We start from the raw sequence: 26,285 nt of genomic DNA, 5'->3' as shown, positions 1-26,285 counted from the left end.
CAGGTCTGCAGGCATGGGCAGGGTTCTCTTAGAGAGAGCGGTTGCATATCTATAGAACAAGGGTCCTGACCTCTAAGGGTGAGAGATTACACCCCTGTCAGATCTATCTTTATATGTCTTTAGAGGTAAATAATTCATGCCTATTGGATCTAGGGCCTGTTTCCTAAGAAGTAGAGTACATACCTGCAGGATCTGAAGGTAGTTTCCATGGAGATAAAGAGTGCATCCCTGCAGGATTTTGGAGTGGTGTTCTTAGAGGTAAAGTTTGCATACCTGCAAGATCTGGGTCTGGTGTCCATGAAGTTAGAAGTTTCATACAAGCTGATCTGCTAAAAGTTCACAATTGCATGCCTGCACAACCTGAGGCTGGTGTCCTAAAGATTAGGGTGTGCATGCCAGTAGGACCTTTGGCTGTTTTCTTAGAGCTGTAGATCGCATTTCTGCAGGGCTTGTGGCGAAGTCTCTAACATAGGAAATTGCATGTGTGTAGAGCCTTCCAGAAAATAAGGCTAGATATTGAGATAGTGTGTCTCCAGGACCCCGCCTTTTCCAGGAATGTCTTGCCTTGAAGGACCAATGTGTCAATAAACCACTTCTTGCCAGTTTGCCCAGCTTTCAGAATTATTTAAAGGCCATGGCCCTCATTAGAAGTTATCAGCTAAACTGTGGTTTGCACAAGGATCGGAATTATGAGTTGTGTCATTACCCACAATTCTATTATTAATTATGATTATTTAGTTGTAATCATATTTATAATTATCGCACCCTCGCAGTTTTCCCCTAATAAATTCATGCAGGTCAAACCTGCTGAAATTGAACGTGGATGTCAGACACCATTCAGGAGGCTACAGGGCAGACAGGCGCTCCTGGCCCACATAGTGGTGGTTGAGGTTATTTCCTGCTCCTGTGCCGGTGTCTGTCCTGCTGAGGCTCAGCAAACTGGACCAAGCACAACCCCTTCCACACTTGACTCACAGGTCAGCAAGGGCAAGCATGCAAAAACTTCTCAGGGAGGGACTATGGGGGGCAAGAGCTCAGAATTCAACAGCCAACCATTAGGCACAGTAACGTACTGTCCACCCGAGTGCTTATTTTCAGTTAAAAAGAAAGTACTTTAACCTCAGAGCAAAATTTAATAAATACACACTCTTGATAGTTCAGCTACAATTACCTCAACTATGAGTTCTAGTGAGGTGCTAAATTGTCTATTGTGCCTCTCCCGTCTTCCAGGAAAGTCCCCAATGTCTACAGTAACTTGGTTATAGATACAGGCAGTCCTTTATTTGAGCTGGTGGTTGCCACCGGCACTAATTTTTGGGGACTGGCACTTATTTTTCTGCATCAGACATTTAGTTAGATCAAGAGAGGGAAAACATGCCAATCTTAAAGATGGAGGAAGAGAAAGACGGAAAAAACGTCACAAAGAGAAAAAACCAGAACCTGCAAGAGTGAGATGAAGGGTCAAGGTCGGAGTGTCTGTTAGTAGAATAAAAGAGGTATGAGAAAGTTTAAAACTACAAGCCTTTGGTATTCTGCATGGGATTTCTAATTGCACTAGCCACGGGGCTTCGGAGCAGAACTTCGAGCACTGGCACTCTTTCTTTTACAAATTAAGCACTGGACCATACGAGTATGGCTGGAATTTCAATTATGCTGGAGTAATCTGAGCAATTTTGGTAACTCAGCGTTACTGTTTGACGCAAAATTACCAATACTACTGTGATTATGCACCATAATTAAGAGTAATTTGGGGGAAAAAATCCAACTGCAAGAACACATTTAGTGAGCGCAAGCGGATGCTTGCGCCACAGTTACATTTATTGCTATTTTCATAGCACAAAATGCATCCTTGCGTTCATTTTGAACACAAGGGTGCATTTTGCACTATGAAACTAGCGCTAAACACTGGCACTAAATTGGGGAAAAATCCTAACCCCAAGTGCACATTTAGCAAGCGTGTGCTATTCATCCTCTTTTGCATTTATTGCTGTTTCTTATTGCAAAATGTATTTCCGCGTCCATTTTGGCTGCAACAGGGCATTTTTGAATTAAGAAAATAGAACTAAATGCAGAATTACACTTCTGCAATTCTGCACAATCTTGTGGAATTTTTGGGTAATACCTCTACACAGAGTTACATAAGTTATGCCCACCCCTAGTATTGGCATTGATGAGGTACAGGTGCGGATCCCTATTGGCAGGGCACGAGTCGGAGGTGCACGCGTGTGGATGGCGTCCACTCACTATTTTCACAGGGTGAACGCCATCCACCCTGCCAAGAAGCTGGGCCCCACTAAATAATGTGCCGAACTCATCCCGGTATAATTTCCAAACACCGGGACACTTTCAGCAGCGCCTGCACGCTGTCTGCTTTCCATCTGCCACAGGCAACAACGTGCAGGCTGGGACGTAGTTTTCTTATTTTAGACTCCTGCTGGGCCCATAACAAAGGGCAAATTTGAGTGGTCATCAAGCTTCCTTTTGTTCGAGTCTCCTGGCTGGGAGAAGTCAGGAGCCTCACACCTAGAAGAAAATACAGCAGAGGGGAAACAAAGGTTATCACTTCACACATACTAAAGAGAGGCAGCTTTTCACTTTGTTCAGGCTCTGTTTACTAGATATGCATGCACTGTAAAAATGTCAGATGTGTTGGTCTCTCCCAGTAGTTACATAATACTAAATGTAATTTGTATAGCGCTTACAACCCCTGAGGAGGCGTTGAAATAATTTAAGTACCATTATTTTTTCGTGTATAGCGCTACTCATTCCAAAGCAGAGTATCATAGCGCTTTACATCACATGTACATATTAAAGTTGTGGCTTGTGATGCCACTTCCTATGATGTCAATTCCTGTGATGCCACATGTAATGTCATGCGCCATGATGTCATGCGCCATGATGTCATGTGCCATGATGTCACACGTCGTGATGTCACGTGCATACTGTCTAACTAGGTTAGTCCCCCCACTTCTTTTTGTAGGACTTGTGCCCTGTCTATTGGTAACTTAATCTGATAGTTTGTTGGTCAATTCAATAATCTTTATGGCTACAGAGTTCGTACTGGCAAAAGTTACTGATCTAACAACTGGCAAACTTTACTAATCTAACAGTAGATGTCACTCTTGCAGAAATGTGTCTGAGTCTCTCAAGATGTTCAAGCTCAGTCCTGCATCACCTGTTCAGCTGAGATAGGGATCTGCAACAGTTGCTGGTGTGGTCGCTGACCTGGCACCTTTGTTGCCAGCGTCAGCAACAGGGAGATAGCAGACAGTGGTTTGGAGGTTTGGAACAGTTCAATGGACCTGATTGACAGATGCTCGCCTACCTCAAGTATCGAAACTAGTGTGATTTGGTTCTGTTTGGCTGTCTCTCAGGCACAGTCTTCATACGAAGTGATGGATTTCACAGTAGGCAGCCAGAGGCGCAAGACAGTCCCCCGCAGCCCCAGCGTTGCGGGGGGTCCCACGCTCCAAGGGCCCCCTCACTTCATCATGAATTCATTGGTGCGCAACTGTGCGCGGCACGCCCGGCCTCTTAATAAATTACATGGTGCGCATGGCATGCACGTGCACACCTTTGCCCCGGTCGGGCCTCAGAGGCTCGCTCTTCATGCCATAATGCCTTCAGTCGCAGCTTTCTGGTTCATGTGGTGAGTAGTGATGTTCAGTTCTATTTACGTGCAGAATTGATGTCACAGCTAGAATGTAGTAAGGAAATCAGGGCATGGCCACTAGCGCGCTCCTGTCCCAGGTTGCGAGAAACTGAGTGTTCGACCGTTAATATTCCCGTACACGTGCCCTCTCTGTAAGCAGCACTTCATACTGTCCCTTTTGTGTCTACAGCCCTTCTCCCACGTTCACATTATGTTATTGTACTCAACGCAGGTTGAAAGGGCCTTGTCAGGGACCTTGCATCATCTCACTGAAAGGCAGCACATTCTTCTTCTGTATGCCTCATAAATTTGCCCCTACCTGCAGAAAATGCTCCACCCCTGCAGGGTAATAAATGTGAGTTTACCAAGTGAGTTGAACTCCTAGCCCTGGGCCTGAAGTCAAGGGATGTTGTGCGCAAGCCAGTGTCTCTGAAGGGCCAGGAAGTACATTTAGGGAAGATCAGTTGTGATCTCTGCCCAATCCTAAGGGCTTTGTAGGTGGGGCCTATCAGGGCGTTAGCTAAAACAAACCTACTGTTTCAATACACGCTTTTACTTGTACACAGTACGACGCAGTGACCAGTGGCGTAACGAAACTTGAGGGGGCCCACCTGCAAAGTACATGGAGGGACCCCCCCATGCTCTGGACCCATTCAGAAACTCTCAGGCCAGGGGCCAGTCACTCATGCACAGTGCTGAAGGGGGCCCTCTGGAGCTTGGGCCCCCCGCACCAATGGTTGCGCGGGGGCTATTGTTATGTCACTGGTGAGAAGATAGGTGAATGAGTGGGTCTGGTACTTCAGTGGACTAATGCGTCAACTGCAGGGACTTGCGTTTGACCTCATAGTCACAGATTCAAATCCCGTCAGGTCCACTCAGACTTTCATCCTTCTGGGGTCAATAAAATGAATACCATTGAGTTGGGTAACAATAAACATCTGTTATTCAATGCCAAGATAACCTTGGCATGAACGTGTGCTTTACAAATACATATGTTATGTGAGAGGATAAGTAAGTGAGAGGATAGATACATGGGTGAATGAAAGGATGACAGAGTAAAGGGAAATGTTAGAGGATGGATGGATGACAGAGTAAATGGAAATCTGAGGAAGGGTGAAAAGATGGTAGAGTAAGTGAAAATCTTAGAGGATAGATAAAATGGCCAATGCATGGAATAGTGAACAACTGAACGTTTGATAAAATAGTGAATGGATGACAGAATGTAAAGGTGAAATGATTGATAGCAGAAGGTGGATGGGAGGGTGAAAGGATGAATGAATAGATGCTGGGATGGAAGAGACAGAGGAGCACTTCTAAGGTGTTTTGGACTCACTTGCTGCACTTGCTTGGTGCCATAAGAGCTTTGGTTGGAAGTGGTAGGATATTCTAATTTTCTGGCTAATCCGTTACACACAGGCATGCCTCTCACTCTGCATTCAACCAGCCCCTCCTCTTCCCAGGCATTCAGATAGACGTGCCTCTCACCCTGCATTCACACAGTCACACACACCCCCTGATTTCACATGACACACCCTCTACTTAAGCGAGCACGCCTGTGCACTCGAGTGGGCACATCACTCACCCAGTACTCACACAGGCACACCACTCACCCTGCACACACATTTGACCACTCACCCAGTAGTCACACAGGCACACTACTCACCCTGCACACACATTTGACATCACTCACTCTCTGCTCACATAGGCACCACACTCACCCTGCACTCACATGGGTAGATCGCTACTCACTCACAGAGGCACATCCCTCCTTGTGCACTCACATGGGAACATCCTCCCCCATGCACTCACCAAGGTTTATCTCATTATGCATTTACAAAGGCCCAAATATCCCCCTGCATTCTCCTTGGCGGCCATGCATTTACAAGAGCTCAGATCTCACCACGCACTCAAATAGGCTCACCTCACCTCTCACCATGCACTGTCACACACTCACCTTTCACCATACGCTATCATAGGTACGCCTCTCACCCTTTATCCACACAGACTCCTCTCTCACATAGACATACCACTCACCCTGCAGGAACATCAGCTCACGTCTCAACCAGCACTCACATAGGCACACCCTGCATTCACAAGGTCTGAAGTGCATTCACAGAGGCCCCCCTTTCATACTGCATTCACATGGTTCAGCTGTCACTCTGCACTCACATAGGCTCAAAGTTCACTCCGCACTCGGAGAGTTACATCATGCACCGTCCGCTCAGACGGGCTCACCTTTAACACTTGAGTCACAACTTCAGCTCTTACTGTACACTCAAAGCGCCACATATCTCAATCTGCACTCCCAATCGTACCTCTCACACTGTATTCACAGTCACATCTCTCACACTGCATTCACAGCCACATCTCTCACAGCCTCCACTCATAGCCACATCACTCAACTAGCACTTTCACCTGGCACTCTCACTTAGGCGCCATGTTCGGTCACTGAAATTGAATTTCCCATCTAAGGGACCAGGCGGGTGTGCAGAGGTAATGTCTAACTAAGCATCGAAAGGGCTGTTGAGTCCTGCTGGTAGGACGACTTTAAAATACTCAGGTCCCAGCCACAGGCCTAACAAAATGTGAGAGGGCCCCCCTGCACAATGTGCTTAAGGGGCCGCTCACATCAGTAGGTGCTGAGTGGGCCCCCTCCACTATGGGTAAGCCTGGGGGCCCCCCGCACCGAAGGGGCTGCGGGGGCCTTTGTTATGCCCCTGATCTGATTTTTGGCTGCAACATAAAGAGAAAGTTGCGGTTTCCATGTTATGACTCGGGGACTCAGTCCCCATGTCATAGAAAACAAATAAATATAAACAGGGGAGCAGGAAAGCAGTACCCTGACTTGTGGGGGATGCCAAAGGGACACACCCTGGAGTCAAATTTAAAATAAACTCTTTTTTGTGGTGCTTGGTTGCTGCAGTACTACCTCAGGCTCAGCATAGCCCCCTCTGTAATTTTGGTGTAGTACTGCAGCCTCATGGGAAAACAAAGGCGGGCCTTGGGATGCTGCAAGACAGCCAGGACACGGGTCTAGGCTGCACCTAGGGGGTTGTGTTAAAAAAAACTAGAAATTCATAGAAAAAAACAAAGGTTAAAGTGGCGTTATAGTTAGGTATGGTTATGATACCTTACTTTACGATAAAAAAACACATTTACTGAGAAAACCAACCAAGATGTTTGTGAATGGCTTATAACCATATGAAGATGCCAGCCTGTGCTTGCGCATGCATACACACAAACAGCCATCTTTAAATAGGATTCCAAGATTACCCCTGCTTCTGTGCACCTAAAAGGCAGGCAAAGGTAGCCATCATTCAAAAGTTTGTAAAAGGAATTACAAAAACATCCAAAGAAAGCTGGTTGTGCACACACATGCTAGCGGGAGCAGAGGTGCTCATTATTTCTTTATTCCTTTTCAGGTCTCGCCTGACCCAGCGCTTGCGCTGGTCTGGCCAGACCTTAAGTAAAAATGGCTTAAAAAAATGCTACAGCCAGCTAAAGTTTGCAGTGCATGTGCGCGGGCGCACGCTTAGGAGCAGAGGCACCTCTCATGCTCATTAAGAACCGCAAGCACTTTCACTTTCGCCCGCGATCACTTTCACGGTGCCCCTTTGATGTTCTCGTTCAAAGAACATCAAACATCAAACATCAAAGAACATGTTGTTGTGTTAATGCTTTGCTGCTGCCCGTTTGACTTACAACGTTTGTTCTCTTTCCACAAACTCGATGTTTGTGTTCCTTTATTTTGAGATGCTTTTAGTATTACTGTCAATCACACAACCACAACCACACACACAACCACAACCACATGCACAACCACAACCACACCCAACCACACACCCAACCACACACACACACAACCACACACAACCACGAACCCAACCACACACACAACCACACCCACAAACACACACACACACAACCACACACACACAACCACACACACACAACCACACACACACAACCACACACACAACCACCCATACACACACCCCTCCACACACACACACCCACACAAACAACCACAACCACACACACAACCAGACACCCAACTAAACCACACATACAACCACACACACACAACCACGCACAACCACACACACACAACCACACACACAACCACACACACAACCACACACACAAACCACACACACAAACCACAAACCACACCCACAACCACACACAGCCACACACACAACCACACACACAATCGCAACCACACATGCAACCACACCCACAACCACACCCACAACCACAATCACACCCACAATCACAACCACACAACACACACACACAACCACACACACAACCACAACCACACACACAACCACATATCCACACCCAACCACAACACCCGCACCCATCCACAACCACACACACACAACCACACACACACAACCACACACAAAACCACACCCAACCACACACCCACAACCACACACTCACCCACAACCGCACCTACACACAACTACAACCACACACACAACCACAGAAAGCATTGGCATAGCCAATAGGTCTTGCCTTTGGGACCTTATAAGTGTTTAGCCACGCAACAGTTGATGTGGTTGCACCAAGGATATTGTGCTGCATAACTAAATACTTAGAAGGTACAAAAGCGAGACCTATTGGCTATGCCAATGCTTTTTGTAATAGAAATTTAAAAAAACTTTCAAAAGAACAAGCGATGGCCAACATCAGACTTATTGGCTTTGCCCAAACTTTATGTCATCTTCCCAAGCCACAGAGAGAGCAACCTGTCCAACAGGATCAACTGAAATACTGAGCTCAATTTATCTTGCACTAATCTTGACTTTGAAGACTGATGTAAAGACTGAGTGAGTTTTTTAAAGTTTAACTAACGGCTGCACTCACAAAAAGGACCTTTACTTTGGGTGCCAAGGGAAAATTAATCTTTCTTTGACCACCTAGTGCATCCCTCTCTTTGTTGCTACTGCTGTCACGTTGTCCTCTGCTAGAGACAGTAAAAGGCGAGGCAGCTACGTTGAGAGGTTTCATACAAAACTTGCAATGCTTGCCCATATTTCAGCTTGCATTCCTCCTCTCCTGTTCCTCTTGTGTTTTTGCAATGGTGCAAGGTGGTAGCTACATTCCAAGATGCAACGCCTTTTTTTTCTTTCTGCAGCCTTGCAGCCACCTACCTCGAACATTTAGAAATATAAAATAGGCACATTGTGAACAAAAGACACATTTTAACCAATTTCTCCAAGCAATTGCATAGTACACAGCGATTTTTTAAATGTAGCCAAGCCCGGATCAGGAACCAAAAGCAGCCCTGGCAAAAGTGTTCAAAACTAGCCCTTCTCCTTTCTTCCTCACTTTCTTTCTCCTTCACTCTATTCTCTCCTTCACTTTCTCCTTGCTTTTCTCTCTGGAACTCTCCTGCCCCTCACCCCGCCCTGACATCCTGGCCTGAGGAATCTGGAGAAAGTGAGAGAGGTGCCAGCAGTGGTCCTAAAACCGACTTACAAACGCTGCAGTCCACCATGGAAATACCCAGGGGGAAAACGGGTAGACTGGGCTTATGTGGCGAATCAGGACATCGCCTACAAATTGGCATGTTTTAATCCTATAGAATGACTGGTTCTCCTGAAGAGGGACGAATGAGACTGGTTGCAGCAACAACCGAAGAGGACGCCCACTGCCCTCGCTACACTGGAGGCAGTAAACAGAATGTCACTGCCAGGGGCGTAACACAGGCCCCCGCAGCCCCCGCGCTCCGGGGGCCCCCTCCAGAGCCCAGACATAGGCCCAGACTACCCGTTTTTAGGTCGAGCCTGGAATACACGCATCCGAAGGATGCGTCCAGGTGGAGAACTATAGCTAGCTGACTCGGGGGAATGAAGGACAAGAAAGTGCCACGCGTTCTCCGGCTGGATTTCACTGCGTGCACGCGCACCCACATTCACGCATGCACACATCACAGCCACACGCATACACAGCCAGACGCACCCCCCCCCCCTCGCCGCACCTACACACACACTAGCGCACCTACACGCACACACAGACCCCCCAACACACACACACCAGCGCACCTACACTCATGCACGCACGCACACATACAAAGACCCCCTCCCACGCCGCCGCCGCTGCCGCCGTACACATACACATACACACACACACAAGCGCACCCCCCTCCCCCCTAGAACGAAGCCACACTTACCGCCGGGACTTCTGTAGCCGGGGCTCTCCCTCGGGCATGGGAGCCCCGCTTTCAGGCACTCCGTGGGCGCGTGCGCGGGATTTCCGAAGACGGAAGTCCCGCCCGCCCAAAGGAACTCAAAGCCTCAAACGCACATGCGCAGTGACGAGACACCACGTCTATAGACCCTTGGTTCCAGACATAATTTGTGCATTATACACTGTTGTAAATACTTAATGAAATATATAAAAAATTAATGAACTCGTCGTGCAGCTCTTTTGTTTAGTCCGCAGCATTATTTTGTATTTTCGTTAGAATAAGCGGTCTTTAATTGAACACGTTTTCTGTGTAATAGCATTGATCTGCCACTATTTTAAGATGACGTCTCTCTTTACATGATGCTGCGCCAGATGTTGTCTTTCCTGTATTTCCGTCAATTCGTGGCGGTAGCATTGGCTTAATGTTTTATGCTGCTCCTGTAGCGTCCTTACTTGTTGCTTAGGTTACGGCTCTGGGACTGGAGGGTGAAATGCGCATGCGTGCTTGTTAGTTCTACGGTGCTTTACAGAAGCATTGGACTTCGCTCTACTGTTCTGATAGGTAGCTGGTCATGATGGCAGACACGGAGTGCGGACCTGTGCGGGAGTAACACAGGTTCAACCAACGCGCTCTGGAAACATATCTGGGAGACCGACTACCAGGCTTCCCGTCCGGCACGCCGCACGTCCTGACTGTTAAGCAGTACAGGTAATTATTAGGACTCCGGGGCCACTGAGCACACCTGTGTAATATTCTAGGCTGCGCCTCGCACCTGTCGGAAAGTGCACTGAATAAGCTCTTGCATTCTTTGACAACTAGACATTACACGAATTGGCATACCCTTCAACCTCAAACTGCTACAATAGGGCAAGCGTTGTATAATATTTAGATATTCCGTAGAGTTCGTGTATCCCCCGCTCTTTGGCTATCTTCTGAAAATAAACTCCTCCTTGTCTGCAGCAGATCGAGGCAGCTGAGCTAATTTTCAGGCGGGGTTACTGAATGCTCAAATTCAGTTTAGGCTACAAATTATCGGAGACGTGTCTAATGCCTCCACAGTATAAGAAGCGACAGGCAAAAAGAAAAATTACAAAACTGAAACGTTTTTGAGTGTAGCTACCATGAGGCCTTGAAACAAAGTGAAATACAAGGAATGGAGCAGGGATTTAAGTGGGGGGGAGGGGGACTGACAAATTCATATAATCGTATCCAGCAATGGATAGAAACATAGCAACATATTGTAGGCAATACACATTTAAGGTAAAAGGGCAGGACAACCCCTCAGGAATTCAAACATGACCTTGAGGCCGAATATAGATTCATGATGAAAATGCATTAATCTACTGAGGCACCACATCCTGCTTATGCAACATGCTTTCTTTAATGGAGTGTTAGTCTTAGAGAGCAAGTGTTGTAATGTAAATAGCACATGGTGACCTATACTTAACCCTTCTTGTCTGATTAACCAAAAGGAGAAATGGGTCTTGGAGGCCTATTGCTCAGAGGGTCTCGAATGAGGACAAGAGACAGCTAGAATGAGCCCACACAGGCCCTTATCAGACTGCTGTTTATTACTGAGATTAAAGAACAAATGTTTCGCTTTTAAATATGGTAAGCATACACTAAATTAAATTGACATATAAATTGTGTTCCCCTAGTAAAATGTCTTTTTTAAGTTCAACCTGATGTTTTCGACAAGTGGTGGTAAAGCATTATTTATTACATCTGACCAGCGCTCTGTGATTAACCCACCCTCCTTTGGCAACATTATCTCTTCTTGCTCGATTAGGAAACACGGGCAGAACTTCCTAAACATTTGAGTTCATGGGAAGTGGTGACCCCGTAATGTCAGTACTACCCTGCCAGCAATAACTCCCTTATAGCTGCCAATATTTCAGATTGCTGTGTGTGACACTTTCATAATTGCACTCAGAAAAGGCCTGGATGACTCGGGCCTCTATCACTTAAATACAACACATATTGCATTACAAATGCTATAGGTGTCATATTTGCAAAAGTTAAAACTATTGGCATTGTAAATGAAAAAGCTATTCATTTCGCTATTTTCAAAACCAACACATAAAGAAAAAAATTGTCATTTACAATACCAATAGCTCAAACTTTCCTAATGCGAGACCTATTGCATTGCAAATGCTTGTTCCTCCTGGGTTTTTCCCCAGTAGACTGCAGCGTTGCACACAACCAGCCTTCTTTGGATGTTTTTGTAATTCGTTTTACAAACTTTTGAATGATGGTCACCTTTGCCTGGCTTTCAGGTGCACAGAAGCGGGGGTAATCATTGAATCCTATTTAAAGATGGCTGTCTGTGTGTATGCACAAGATCAGGTTGGCATCTTCAAATGATTATAAGCCATTCACAAAGATCTTGATTGGTTTTCTCAGTAAATGTGTCTGTTTTTTTATCGTAAAGTAAGGTATTATAACCATACCTAACTATAACGCCACTTTAACCTTTGTTTTTTTCTGTGAGTTTCTAGTTTTTTTAACACAAACTCTAGGTGCAGCCAAGACCCGTGTCCTGGCTGTCTTGCAGCATCCCAAGACCTGCCTTTGTTTTTCCATGATGCTGCAGTACTACACCAAAATTACACAGGGGGCTATGCTGAGCCTGAGGTAGTACCGCAGTAACCAAGCATCACAAAAAAAGATTTTCTTTTTAATTTGACTCCAGGGTGTGTCCCTTTGTCATTCCCCACAAGGGCCACTAGTCGGGGTACTGCTTTCTTGCTCCCTTTTTTATTTGTTTTCTATGACATGGGGACTGAGTCCCCGAGTCATAAAATGGAAACCCCAACTTTCTCTTTATGTTGCAACCAACCAATCAGATCAGGGGCGTAACAAAGGCCCCCCCCAACCCCTTCAGTGGGGGGGGGGGTCAGGCTTACCCATACTGTAGGGGGCCCACTCAGCCCCTACTGATGTGAGCGTCCCCTTCAGCACATCGTGCAGGGGGTACTCTCACGTTTTGTTAGGCCACCGGCAGTGGTTGGGGCCTGAGTATTTTAAAGTCGTCCTACCAGCAGGACTTAACAGCCCTTTCGAGGCTTAGTTTAAACATTACCTCTGCACGCCCGCCTGGTCCCCTAGATGGGAAATTCAATTTCAGTGGCAGAACATGGTGCCTAAGTGTGAGTGCCAGGTGAAAGTGCTAGTTGAGTGATATGGCTGTGAGTGGAAGCTGGGAGAGATGTGGCTGTGAATGCAGTGTGAGAGATGTGACTGTGAATGCAGTGTGAGAGGTGCGATTGCGAGTGCAGATTGAGATATGTAGCGCTGTGAGTGTACGGTGAGAGCTGAAGTTTTGACTTCAGCGTGAGGGGTGAGCCCGTCTGAGCGGACGGTGCATGATGTAACTGTCCGAGCGCCGAGTGAGCTTTGAGCCTGTGTGAGTGCAGGGTGACAGCTGAGCCGTGTGAATGCAGTGTGAAAGGGGGGCCTCTGTAAATGCACTTCAGACCTTGTGAATTCAGGATGTGCCTCTGTGAGTGCCGGTTGAGACGTGAGTTGATGGTCCTGCAGGGTGAGTGGTATGTCTATGTGAGAGAGGAGTCTGTGTGGATGAAGGGTGAGAGGCGTACCTATGATAGCGTATGGTGAAAGGTGAGTGTGTGACAGTGCATGGTGAGAGGTGAGGTGAGCCTATTTGAGTGCGTGGTGTGATCTGAGCTCTTGTAAATGCATGGGCGCCAAGGAGAATGCAGGGGGATATTTGGGCCCTTGTAAATGCTTGATGAGAGAAACCTTGGTGAGTGCATGGGGGAGGATGTTCCCATGTGAGTGCACAAGGAGGGATGTGCCTCTGTGAGAGAGTAGCGATCTACCCATGTGAGCGCAGGGTGAGTGTGGTGCCTATGTGAGCAGAGAGTGAGTGATGTCAAATGTGTGTGCAGGGTGAGTAGTGTGCCTGTGTGACTACTGGGCGAGTGGTCAAATGTGTGTGCAGGGTGAGTGGTGTGCCTGTGTGAGTACTGGGTGAGTGGTGTGCTCATGTGAGTGCACAGGCGTGCTCGCTTAAGTAGAGGGTGTGTCATGTGAAATCAGGGTGTGTGTGTGACTGTTTTCTACAGGGAGGGAGTGGTCCACAGGAGAATCCAAGTCCATATCAGTTTTCACACAGTTTCTGTAATGGCAACACACTCAAAAAAACTCTGGACCTCTTGAGTTTTTGAACAATAAAGTTTTGAAGGGGGTAATGAGTGTGTTTGGTATCAATTCTAAGTATCCTTAGGCTCAATCCTTGCTTGTATAGTCAAAGTCAGAAATCCTTATTTTGTAGAAAAGTTGCTCTTTATTTGTTTAGATAAAAACATGCACAGCCGACACGTGTTTCGCCCCTATGGCGATTTGCGCCAGGGCTTTTTCAAGGCTATTTACAATATTTTTTGTTCTTTATAATTCTTCATCGTTTGTGCAAAGATTTCCAAAATAGAATCCGTTTTTTCAATTTGTAAGGGTAAAATCCCTGGGGTACTGCGTCGACAGTCTGCTCGGTAATCCTTCCGCTATCGCGATCTGTGTGACTGTGTGAATGCAGGGTGAGAGGCACGTCTATCTGAATGCATGGGAAGAGGAGGGGCTGGTTGAATGCAGAGTGAGAGGCATGCCTGTGTGTAACGGATTAGCCAGAAAATTAGAATATCCAACCTCTTCAAACCAAAGCTCTGATGGCACCAAGCAAGTGCAGCAAGTGAGCCCAAAACACCTTAGAAGTGCTCCTCTGTCTCTTCCATCCCAGCATCTATCCATTCATCATTTCACCCTCCCATCCACCTTCTGCTATCAATCCTTTCACCTTTACATTCTGTCACCCATTCACTATTTTATCAAACTTTCAGTTGTTCACTATTCCAAGCATTGGCCATTTTATCTATCCTCTAGGATTTTCACTTACTCTACCATCTTTTCACCCTTCCTCAGATTTCCATTTACTCTGTCATCCATCCATCCTTTAACATTTCCCTTTACTCTGTCATCCTTTCATCCACTCGTGTATCTATCCTCTCACTTATCCTCTCACATAACATATATATTTGTAAAGCACACGTTCATGCACAAGGGTATCTTGGCATTGAATAACAGATGGTTATTGTTACCCAACTCAATGGTAATCATTTTATCGACCCCAGAAGGATGAAAGTCTGAGTGGACCTGCCGGGATTTGAATCTGTGACCAGATGTCAAACACAAGCCCCTGCAGTTGGCGCATTAGTCCACTGAGCTACCAGACCCACTCATTCAACTATCCTCTCACCAGTAACATAACAATAGGTCCCGCACACCCATTGGTGCGGGGGGGCAAGCTCCAGAGAGCCCCCTCCAGCTCTGTGCATGAGTGGCTGGCCCCTGGCCTGAGAGTTCCTGAATGGGTCCAGAGCAGGGGGGGGGGGGCTCCATGTACTTTGCAGGGGGGCCCTTCAAGTTTCTTTACGCCACTGTAGGCAGCAATGATGTTGGCTCCAAACATTTCTATCTACACAAGGGCACAATGAAATGTGAGACTTCTGCACTCTGCGGTCATCAGCCTTCCTGAAGCAGTTACCTAGAAACCTCCTCACTTAGAGCAATAAAAACTGCAGTCCTACCCCTCACTCCTACCATCTACCAAGCGGCAGTGCTCAGGAAGAACTAATTTGCAGCATTTTGTAACAAGGACGTCATTGAATTTCTAAGAGTAGCTGTATCTCCATTCTCCCCCACGTTAGTGTGTGGGTCTCCACTCTCCAGTAACAGGAATGCAGTCAATATACTTCTATTATCTGGGGAGCTGCATCCATCCTCCATATTGTGCCTGGCTAAACCAGAGATATCCAATGTGGAACCCACGACTACTAGTACTTAGATCTCCCCATACAGAGTCCTACTACCACACAGGCACTACACATCCACTTCATACACACACACACACATGCCAGTACAAGGCTCTGGGATCCTCACAGAATTGGAACTCCGCACGAGTGAGGTCAGAAGACCACACTTTCCTGTGATATAGAAAAAAGTTCTGGTCATAAATAATGTCACAAAACATGGTACGCTGCCACCACAGAATTATGCGGCTAACCTAAGACATGGAGAGTTGTGCCATGTCCGCTATGAGGGCATGTTTAGCATGCCCCTCAAGGTCACAGAAATAGTTCTGAAGCTCACAGTATGGGCAGGCCTAGGCCTTTGCTTAATTTGAGCCGGTGATTTCTGGTGCTCAGCACTGGCACTTAATTATTAACACCAGTGCTTTTCATGAGCACCAGTTGAGGACACATTCATTTATTGTAGGCATGGGGAGATTACGTGATTTGCACGGAATCACAGGATTGTGAGCCAACACAGAGACTCAAGACTGGTTCTCCAGCTCCAAATTTGGCAGTTCTGGCCGATACACCAAAATCCTCTCCCCACTTCCATGGTTAGTAGTTGGTTCTGTTGTAGGCAATGCTAACAGGAGAAATTGGCTGGTGCAAGGTACCTCCTGACCAGAGCCCCAGCGCTTTTTTTAAACAAATTAACAAGTCCCTAGGCCTCTCTGTGTACGCTTGATCGGTGGGATTGAAAAGGCAACAAAAAGTCTGGATACCAGAATAGACATTAGGGGCAGGAAGAAATACCCTTTTACTATGCAGGGATTCCTGTCCCAACACGGGGAAAAGAGGCAAACTATGCAGAATTTGGTGAAATCAAAATCAATTTTGAATGTTTTGCCCCATTTTCATATTAAAAAATCTAAATATTAGGAGATATACTACATGTCATAAATACCTCACCCTGGGGTGATGATATCTACGGCATGTGGTACATACCCCACCCTATCCCGCGACCTTGTAAGGAGGGCCTCGGCGTAAAGTCCAAGGAGGGGAGGGGAGGGGGGGGGGGGAGTGGAGGATGTGGAGGATGAGGTGCCCAGGGGTTAGGTGAGGGTTTTTATGTTTTTATTTTATTTAATGCGATAGAGAAATACCCACTTCGTCGGTGCAGTACGGCAGCCGGACAGCTACATTTCACTGGTTCTAAAACCACAAAGTAGTGCTTTGAGCTATGCCGACATGCCCCAGCCGGCTCGTGCTGACGCCTGACTCACCTGCCCGATGACTGACACTTCCGCCGTCTCCACGCTTCCTCCCAGCGGCCGCCCCCTGCGTGCATCGGAAACAGTGATCAGCGCAGCATCTGGGCCAGCTGATGGCTTTTCCAACCGCATCGAGTCCGCGCTGCCGCACACCTGTCATCCATCGTCTTCCTCTCACTTTGAAACTTCCCTTCTCCGCCCGCCTGTTCCTCCTCATTCTACTTCCGGACAACCAGCCTCTTGTGTGGCGCCTCAGCGACCACCCAGCCAGGTTCACGCACTCTGCATTAGGGCCTAATCAGAAATGCGTTCAGTCATTATTTACACATTATGTGGGAGCCAGATCAGCGGCCTGTGCTTGAAGGAGGTACAGCAGCCTATTAGTGCGCAACTTACTGCGGGCATCGATTACTATAAGCGATTCCAAAAATGCCTTTTGTCAATGTATGGGGAGCGCTACAACTGGCTATACGTATTTTGTCTCGAACACTGAAAGTCCGCGCACCTTTCTATTACTGAATGATTCTGATAAGGCTGTGTGAAACCCCATAGGAATATCTTGGCTCATAAGGACGCCTGTTTTGCAAGGCCACAGCTAGAGCCTTGTGTCAAGTTCTGGATGATTGTGTCAAGTTCTGAAGACCACATTTGGAGTGTTGTGTTTGGTATTGTAGGTATTGTGGTTACTGTGTCGTGTTCTGAAAGCCAACTCTGCACATAAGGTATATAATGCTCTGGAGTATTGCATCCAGGTCTAGAGTTCGGAGCCGCTGGAGCAAAGAGGCTCTGAAACAAGGACGCGATTGAAGGTTTGGGGTGGGGGTATTCACAAGAATAGTGAATCTTAGAGACAGCGGGCAGTCCGGGCATCAAGATGGGTGACACGAGGATCTGGAAGCACATGGGGCAGAGAGACATTAAGAGATTGTGTTATTTGGGAAAGAAACGTGCATACAATGGAAAAGAAAATGCATACTAAGCAGCGCTTAATTTGTAAAATATTAAGTGCCAGGGTTCTGACCAGGAGGCCACTGCAGCTTGCACCCCCCACCGCCCCTGTCATTGCTAACAAAACAACTACTAACCATCTTTCTCGCATGTAAATGCAATAGTTCAGATTATTCCAGGTCCCCAAAGCTAAAGGGATGGCTGGGGAGGTAGGTATTGGTAATTGTTTAATGTATATTGTTTTCCTAAACAACTGTTATACTGCTCATCTCTAAATCACACGAGCAGTGCCACCTTGTGGCAGACTGCCCTAAGTGTGGTGTTGACAATTTGGTGCCGGTGCTGAGCATCAGAAACCAATTGAGTGTCGGTGCTCAGCCCCGGAAAGCTCCGGCTCAAATTAAACTGATACTAAGACGGTGAAATGTGCATGGGATGTGAAGCCGCGCATATTGAAAAGTGGTGGCTTGCATTGGGATAGGTGGCACATGACCCAGGAGGTGCAAGGACAGAGAGGCCGGAGACACAACAAGCATTGGCAAAGTCAAAAGGTCTCTCCTTTGCAAAAGCTATTGGCTTAGCGAATGTGTTTTAGCCATATTGAACCCCAGCATGACTGCTGTTCAGCATGGGTAAATAATTGTGACATATAGGAGAATGGCAGGGAGTGTAGTGTAGTAGAGTCGAGAGTCATAAAGCAGGGTGGCGTAGAGTGTCGTGGAGTGGTGTAGAGTGGAGTGAAGGTTTGTGGAGGGCGTAGAGTGGAGAGGAGGGTCATGCAGTGTTGTAGAGTGGCGTGTCATGGAGTAGAGTGGAGTGTTGTGGAGCAGAGCAGAGTAGTATGTACTTGTGTAGAGTGGCGAGGGGCATAGAGTGGAGGAAACATGGAGTGGAGTAGAGTGGTGTAGTGTGGAATGGCATAGAGTATTGTAGATTGGGGAGGCATAAAGAAGCTTTGAGTGGCTTATAGGGAGTTGTGTAGATTGGAGTAGACTGTTATATAGTGGAGTGACATAGAGTGGAATAGAGTGCTGTAGAGCGGAGGGGCGTGGGGTACAGTGTTGTGGCATAGAGTGGAGTGTCGTGCACTGCAGTATCCTAGATTAGAGGAGAGGGTCGTAGAGTTGAGGGTCATGGAGTGGTGTAGAGTACAGTGGCTTAGAGTGGAGGGGCGTAGAGTGTCATGAAGTGATATGGAATGGCCTAGAGTTGCTTAGAGTGGTGTAGAATAGAGTGGCATAGAGTGTAGCGGAGTGGCGTAGAGTGGTGTGGAGTGGCTTACAGTTGCATAGAGTAGAGGGGTGTGGAGTGTGGAAGGGCATAGAGTGGAGGGGCATATTGTGAAGTGGAGTAAACTGTTATAGAGTGGAGGCGCGTAGAATAGAGCGGAGTAACGTATTGTAGAGTGGAGTGGCATAGAGTGTTGTAGAATTAGAATTGAGTGTCGTAGAGTGGAGTGTCGTAGAGTGGAGTAGTGTCATAAGAGTAGAGTGGAGTAGAGTGGCCTAGAGTGAAGTGGCATGGAGTGGGGTAGAGCAGTATGGAGTGCCGTAGAATTGTGTAGACTGGTGAGGAGTAAAGTGTCATAAAGTGGAATGAAGTAGAGTGTATAGGCGTAGAGTGAAATGGCATAGCATGGAGTGCCGTAGAGTAAAGTGGTTTGGAGTGTAGTAGAGTGGAGCAGTATAGAGTGTCATATAGTGGCATACAGTTTCATAGAGTGGAGTGTCATAGAGTGGCGTAGAGTGGAGTGTTGTGCAGTTGAGTGGCGTAGAGAAGAGTAGAGTGAAGTGGTTTAGAGTGTCATAAGGTAGAGTGGCATAAGTGGAGTGGCGTAGAGTGGCATGGAGTAGAGTGGAGTGTCATAGAGTGGAGTGTCATAGAGTGGAGTGTCATAGAGTGGAGTGTCTTAGAGTGGAGTGTCTTAGAGTGGAGTGTCTTAGAGTGGAGTGTCTTAGAGTGGAGTGTCATAGAGTGGAGTGTCGTAAAGTGGAATAGATTTGTAGAGTGGAGTAGAGTTGCCTAGAGTTAAGTGGCATAGAGTGTTGTAGATTGGCATAGAGTGGAGTGTCGTAGAGTGGCATACAGTGGAGTGTCATACAGTGGCGTGTCATTGAGTGTCCTAGAGTGAAGTGGTGTAGAGTGTCATAAGGCAGAGTGGCATAGAGTGGAGTGGCGTAGAGTGTTATGGAGAAGGATATTGTTGAGTGGAGTGGCATAGAGTGCAGTTGAGTGTCAGAGTGCGTAGAGTAGAGTTAAGTAGGGTGGTGTGGTGTGGGATAGAGTTGCGTGTCATAGTGCGAGGTGTTGTATAGTGGAGTAGAGAGGCCTGATGATAACTGTTAGGAAGACACAATGAAAATTACCTCTTGGAAAAGGGGGCTTATTCTTAAAAAAAAAAACAGACTTCACAGTCACCCATGGCGTCTATATTCAGTAAGAAGATTGGCCGGAAAGAGGAACACAATGGCAGATCCTTGCCATGCTCTGGGATAATCATAATTGAGGTCTCCAGCGTAGAGTCTATTATTGATGGGTTCACATCAAAGGGGTTGTAAAGCTGTGTGAGAAGTGGGGCCAAAGTGGTGCAGAATGTCTTGTAGAAAAGGCCAGTGTCAGGGCCAGGGGCCTTTTGAAGTTTTAGTTTAGCTGAGTCATGGATAACCATTCGTGATAGATTTCGGCTCTTAATTTGGCCGCAAGGAGTTGCCAAAAATAGTACACGCAAGTAAGAATGTCTGTGGGTGGTGTCAGTCTTACATATTGCTATTCCCTTTCCATGGGACTAATTCAAGAGAATCTCGGACTCAGACAGGTCCGGTAGGCTATGCACGAAGAGCCTCATAATGAATAGTTCAAAGTTCCATGAACAAGACAGGGCTAAACTTGAATAAACTAAAGTGGTTGAGCTGGTTGTTTCCAAATTTAGGTCATACTCCTGGACTTTTTGGAAGGGAAAAATGGGTAGCAGCTACATATAAGTTCCTAGGATCCAATATGGAACATCAAATGCCTTTAAACATCATCTGGCCGCTATTTAGGCCAAAGCACATTTGTTAACTTATGAGTTTAAATTATTAAAAATGAAACTGAGCTATCCGTCACTTAGCCCTCTGCGTACAATAATGCTCGCTCAGTAAATGCCAATGGTGACCTATGGCACGGCAACTATGCAGGACGTTAAACAGTCACTCTCAATAAGATCGAAATGAAAGTGTACAAAACCGTTTTTCACATCCCAAAATCAGCCTTACCAACCCAGATACGCCCAGATTTTGGATTGAAAAACCAATTAGTTCAATGCAAGAGGGCTTACATCAAACTGTGCTGGAGACTGCTCGCTTCTGTGAGTGGCTCCATCAACAACTTATGCTGGCTGGAAATCGAGAAGCAACAATACAGCCACTTAAAAGGCTGCTAGGGATACCACCTAAACCAGGCCCGGGGCACGGAAAATCAGCATTTTTTCGAGCAACAAATGCTTCAACTCGGTTCTTGTCTCACTTAACAGATAAAAATGCTCTTGCACGAAGACAACACGCCTGGGCTGTCATCAACTCATACAACAACTTGCAACCTTATATGTATCTCTCAGTACACTCTATGCACATCCTAAAGCATCAGTTCATGTTATTTCGTTTTAGCATCATGGAGACTAAAGGTCTCATCTCAGCTCGGAAAGATCAGCCTGAAAATCATAAATGTCGACTGCTGATACAAGCAAGAGTTGCTAGTAAATTTGTTAATATGTGCCCTGTGCCCCTGGCGCAAAGGAAAAAACACTTGAAACCCACATTCATAAACTTGAAAATTCGCTCTTGCAGGGAAGTAGTAATCACTTGGTTAAGTGGCACTTCTATTCCCCTAGCCTGCAAGGGTGTAACATTTCTGAAGTCGATCTTTAAAGAAATGAAACAAGCGAAGAAACAATCTGCCTCTAGGGGGCAAATAAGGCATTAAGGTCGGTTCACATTTAAGACCATTGAACTCTACAAGGCACTCACTCTTTATTTGCGATTTGAGCTGCTCACTCACTCTGTGTCAAATTGCTAGACTCGGAGGACCTCATTTGCAAGAAACTGACGCATCAGCATCGATGTGTCAGTTTGCTTGCACCTGCGCCAAATGTCCTTGCGATGCAATGGATGCATTGCATTTACAATACAGGGCTCCATGGCACAAGGATTTCACAGATGCGTCAGAAATTCTGACACAGCTGTTGGCGCAAAAGTGACGCATTGCTGAAATTGGTCGTAAAGCTGACACAACTCCAACAATGGGTAAGAACACATAGGTGAGTCCCATTGTAAAAGCCCTGTGTCAATCCTTACGCTTGGTCTGAGCAGGTGTAAAGATTTTGACACAGTTAAGTCGTAGAGTGATGCAATGAAATGAAGTAAATTTCACTGCGCCACTTCTACGTGGCTTTTTTGTGTGGGAACGCCTACCCTGCATACATTACTCCTGGTGCAGGTTTAATGTGACGTAGGGCTCTACAAACGAACACATTGGACACAATGCCAGCGGCGTTTTCCTTATTAGGGTGTGGGGCATTTCCCCCCTGTTTGCCATGTTATAAATGTTTAAATTAATAAGTGTTGATTCAAAAAAAAATTTGTTTGTCACAGTGCATGGCATGACCTTGACAGAAAGAAGTTACATTACAAGAGAGGAAATCCTCTGCTCCGAGCCTGCTTGATGATTGGCAGGTGCCGGGTCTCCTTAGGGTGAAGTATGCATGTTGTGTTGGACGGGTGCCTTGCTCCGACCAACTCAACGTGATTGTGAGAAGTTAGCCTGGCATATGATGTCCACTATTCTAGTGGGCACCTTGCACCAGTCTAAACGACCCTTATTGATGGTGGTTGTAAAGTCAACCTTATAGACAAGCTATCCTAGTGGTAGCATGGACCAGCAGTCTTAGGCTAAAACTTCAGAGAGCATGTGAAGCCAGCTGTTTTACCATATATAATCCCTTGAATACCAAATGAAAGGACACCACACAAGGTATATGTCAAATATATATGTACTTATTACTAACACAACCCCTCTGCACTCTTTATGAGGTCAGAGTTCGAGATACGTTACAAGTTACTCATTAAGCATACTATAAGTTGCACAAATACAATTCTACCCTAGGGGCCTCACGAACCATATACTAAGTAAGTGGTATAAGAACCACTTCAGGAATGGTGAATAGGCCTAGGGCCTAGGGAATCGCTGGGGATACACTACAGAACCAAAGGTTAGGAAGTAGGAGACCCACGGGAGACACGTGCAGTGTGGGAACACAGTCGCGAGTTACCATTGACTTACAATGGAGAACGAAGAAGTCACAAAGTTACTGATTAAAGACACTTCCGGGTGGACTACAGTGAAACCCCTTTAAACCAGGACACTTGGATAGTGAATACCCACGGGAGCACCGGAGTACTCGAGTTACCTCACCCAGGGAAGCCGGGTGCATAGCTGTTTTTTCGTGTCAGGTTTCGTCGATGCTTTCAATGGAGACCTGCAAAAGAAGTGCTGCAGTCGGCCGAAGGAAGAGTGTCCAGGTGGATCGAAGAACTGAAGAACCTGAAAGCAGAGGGGACAGAGTCTGGGTCACTAGCCAGTGACCAGGAAGGAACCAGGAAGGAACCAGGTGATGTCGCGATGCAAACAGGTGAAGAGGTGAAGCTTTTCTCTGCAGCCACGAGGACCAGGAGGTGTCGACGACAACCAGGAGCTGGATTCGAGTTGTCCCACAAAGGATCTAGTTGACTGCGGTGTCGGTGTCCGGATTGGACCCAACAAGCCTTGGCAACCACAACCCATTCAGGAAGTGAAGATTGGCTTCAGGTCAGACCAGCAAGGTCTGAGGGGCTTCTCCTTTGCAGGGAAGCTGGAGCAACCAGGAAAGCAAGATGATTTCAAAGGTTCGCCTTCAGGGGGCTCACTAGCCAATGGGCTAGAAACCGGGAAGACGCGTCAAGCTGAAATGCAGGAGCGGGCCCCACGCGGCACTCATGGATTGTGGAGGGCTGAGCTTCGGTGCAAATGGCTCTCGAGTCTGGGGCTTCTCGTACACCAATGCACAACTTCGAGTTACCTCAGGAGTCGCGCAGTTAGAAATTTGCAGGGTGTCCAGGGAGTCTGGTCCCACGTCTCTCGTGTCCGCCATGGGTCTCAGCTTTGCTGTGGATGTGGGTCGGAGTCCTGAGTAGCTGAGTCTTCGGGATCCGTCGGGAGTGTCGACAAAGCAAACCGGCAAGTTACTGGTGGTGCCTGTTTGAACAGGGTGGTCACTCCTTGACCACAAGGGAGATGTCTTCCATCTTCTAGTTGATGTAGAAAGTTCATTTCAGATTTTCAGTCCAGGATAATCTAATGTCTCTAGACACAGCACCTATCTTTATACTAATCTAAGGGGCTGGATTACCTACTAGGTCCATCCTAAGGGTGGACCCTGAGAAGGGGGTGGTTACACCCCTTTCTCTTTGTCCAGTTTCGCGCCAGAGCGGGGCTGGAGTGCCCCAGCAACTGGTTTGAACTGGGCTATTGAGGTACTGGGTTTTTAAGAACCGGCACAGAACCGGTAACCCAGAGACCTCGAGTTCTTCATGATTTAGACCACAGAAACTCAGAGTCTTCTAGGTGAAGTCAAGGATCGATTTTATTGTCTGCAACCAAGGTAACAAGTGTCCTAGAAGTACAACACACGGGGAAGTATATTCTCAGGAGACTGCTCGAATTTACAAAGTCAGGCTTCTCTCTTTATACAGAATATTCAGCTTCAGGCAAACATTCTTCGAATTTGCAGTATATCATTTACATTTCTGTGTTACAAAGGAAAAGCAGAGTCATGATGACATGTACATATTTTACGTTGTGCTGCCCACAACAAATCACCCGGCAAGGCCCAACATTTCATCAGATATCGGTGGACCCCCAATAATACAGGCACCTCCCCACCATAAAGTAAGTGAAGCAAAAGAGTAGAGACAGATGTGAGCAAGATACGGCAGGTGTGCGCGCTGAAATGGTTTTATGGCTTGTTGAGCCTTGATGCTATCTTGCTCGGCCACTGGGAGGGGAACTGACCTAACGAGTTCGGCCTGGGGCAATGGTTCCAACTTGCACAGGTCATAGGAAAGTCGATTAAGGAGTATGTGTCCTTGTGGAATTGAATTCAGCTGGATTAAGGCCTATGTAAAGGGCAACACATAAATGGGAGCCAAGGGTTCAGAACGCAAATGACGATTTCGAGGTGAAATCGTCACTCGAATGTGCTGAAAATATTTGTACATGGTGTGCTCGTCATTCTCGGTCTTTTGATACCAAACTCGTCATGTTTCGACGAAGTTTAATTCTCGAGTCCAGAATAATTACACAAGTCCAGAAGTTTCAGAACCACAAACCCTCCTTTTGCCCTTACATAGGCAATTAATCTGTCCTCATGCTAATCTGAGTCCAGATCTATATTCCTAAAGTCATTGAGATGTTGCTGTAACATCATTCTAGTACTTAGTTCGTCTCTTGATACAGGTTTCCTTACACATGATGTGACACAGAGGCCACATATTTCAGGAGCACACTGCACGCATAGACAGAACAGGAAAAGAATGGCTAAGACCATTCCAATGACCATCAGGATTTTCCATCCCCAGGCGGATATCAGTTCCCAGAACCATCCCATTACCGACCAATCTCCTTTATCCACATGAATAGATTCGGAAATCTTATGTAGTTTGGAGATGGCCTGGTACACTGTTGGAGCGTTATCTGGGATGAAAACGCAGCAACTCGATTGGATCAATCTGCATACCCCACCTCGGTCTGCAAGTATGACATCTAACGCGACCCTGTTCTGAAGGGTCATAAGTCGATCCGACTGGAGCTCAGCAGTCAAGTTACTAAGGGCACCAGCAGTTTCAATCACGGTGGACTCAACTACCCTTGTTAATTGCCTTATGTTTCTGCTGTTAGCCATGGATCCCCAGAACGGCAGAAAACCCTTTGCAAAGTCCCCAAATTCTTGACCTGCAGTGTCCTCTTCACTCAAGACATCTCTAACTATCCTTGTCCTGTGGTAGTCTGCCGCTGCTGTGTAGGTGGGAGGCAACAGGAAGGAAACAAAACAGGAGCCCGAAAAGTCAGGGGGCAACCATGTATAGGCTCTATCATGGCAGATGAAATAGGTACCCTTAGCGGCTAAAAACGCAGGGGAAGTCTGAGATCCAAACACATACGTTTCAGTACAGACACTCTTCCCTAACTGAGCCCTGGGATTTGTGCCATTACCTTGCAGACACAGATGACCCTGATGGGGTACAATCCAAATCGGGGAAGATCTCTTAGCTTGCTGTTTCTCACTCAGAGTAGCTCCATATCCAGTCATGTTCCATCCTATGTATACTAGTGTC

General features: G+C 46.7%; 1 pseudogene across 1 annotated transcript in view; it reads right to left on the bottom strand.

Moving 5' to 3' along the window:
• LOC144784065 (uncharacterized) overlaps positions 1-26,285 on the bottom strand; it is a 187,173-nt pseudogene that overhangs the window by 149,710 nt on the left and 11,178 nt on the right. Inside the window, exon 2 of the transcript XR_013601615.1 lies at positions 16,945-17,150. The product of XR_013601615.1 is annotated as an uncharacterized LOC144784065 (transcript). The remainder of the gene's footprint in view (positions 1-16,944; positions 17,151-26,285) is intronic.

This window comes from Lissotriton helveticus, chromosome 10 (assembly GCF_964261635.1).
Source record: "Lissotriton helveticus chromosome 10, aLisHel1.1, whole genome shotgun sequence".
NCBI classification, from domain to species: Eukaryota; Metazoa; Chordata; class Amphibia; order Caudata; family Salamandridae; genus Lissotriton; species Lissotriton helveticus.
This window is presented reverse-complemented; position numbering and strand designations above follow the sequence as displayed.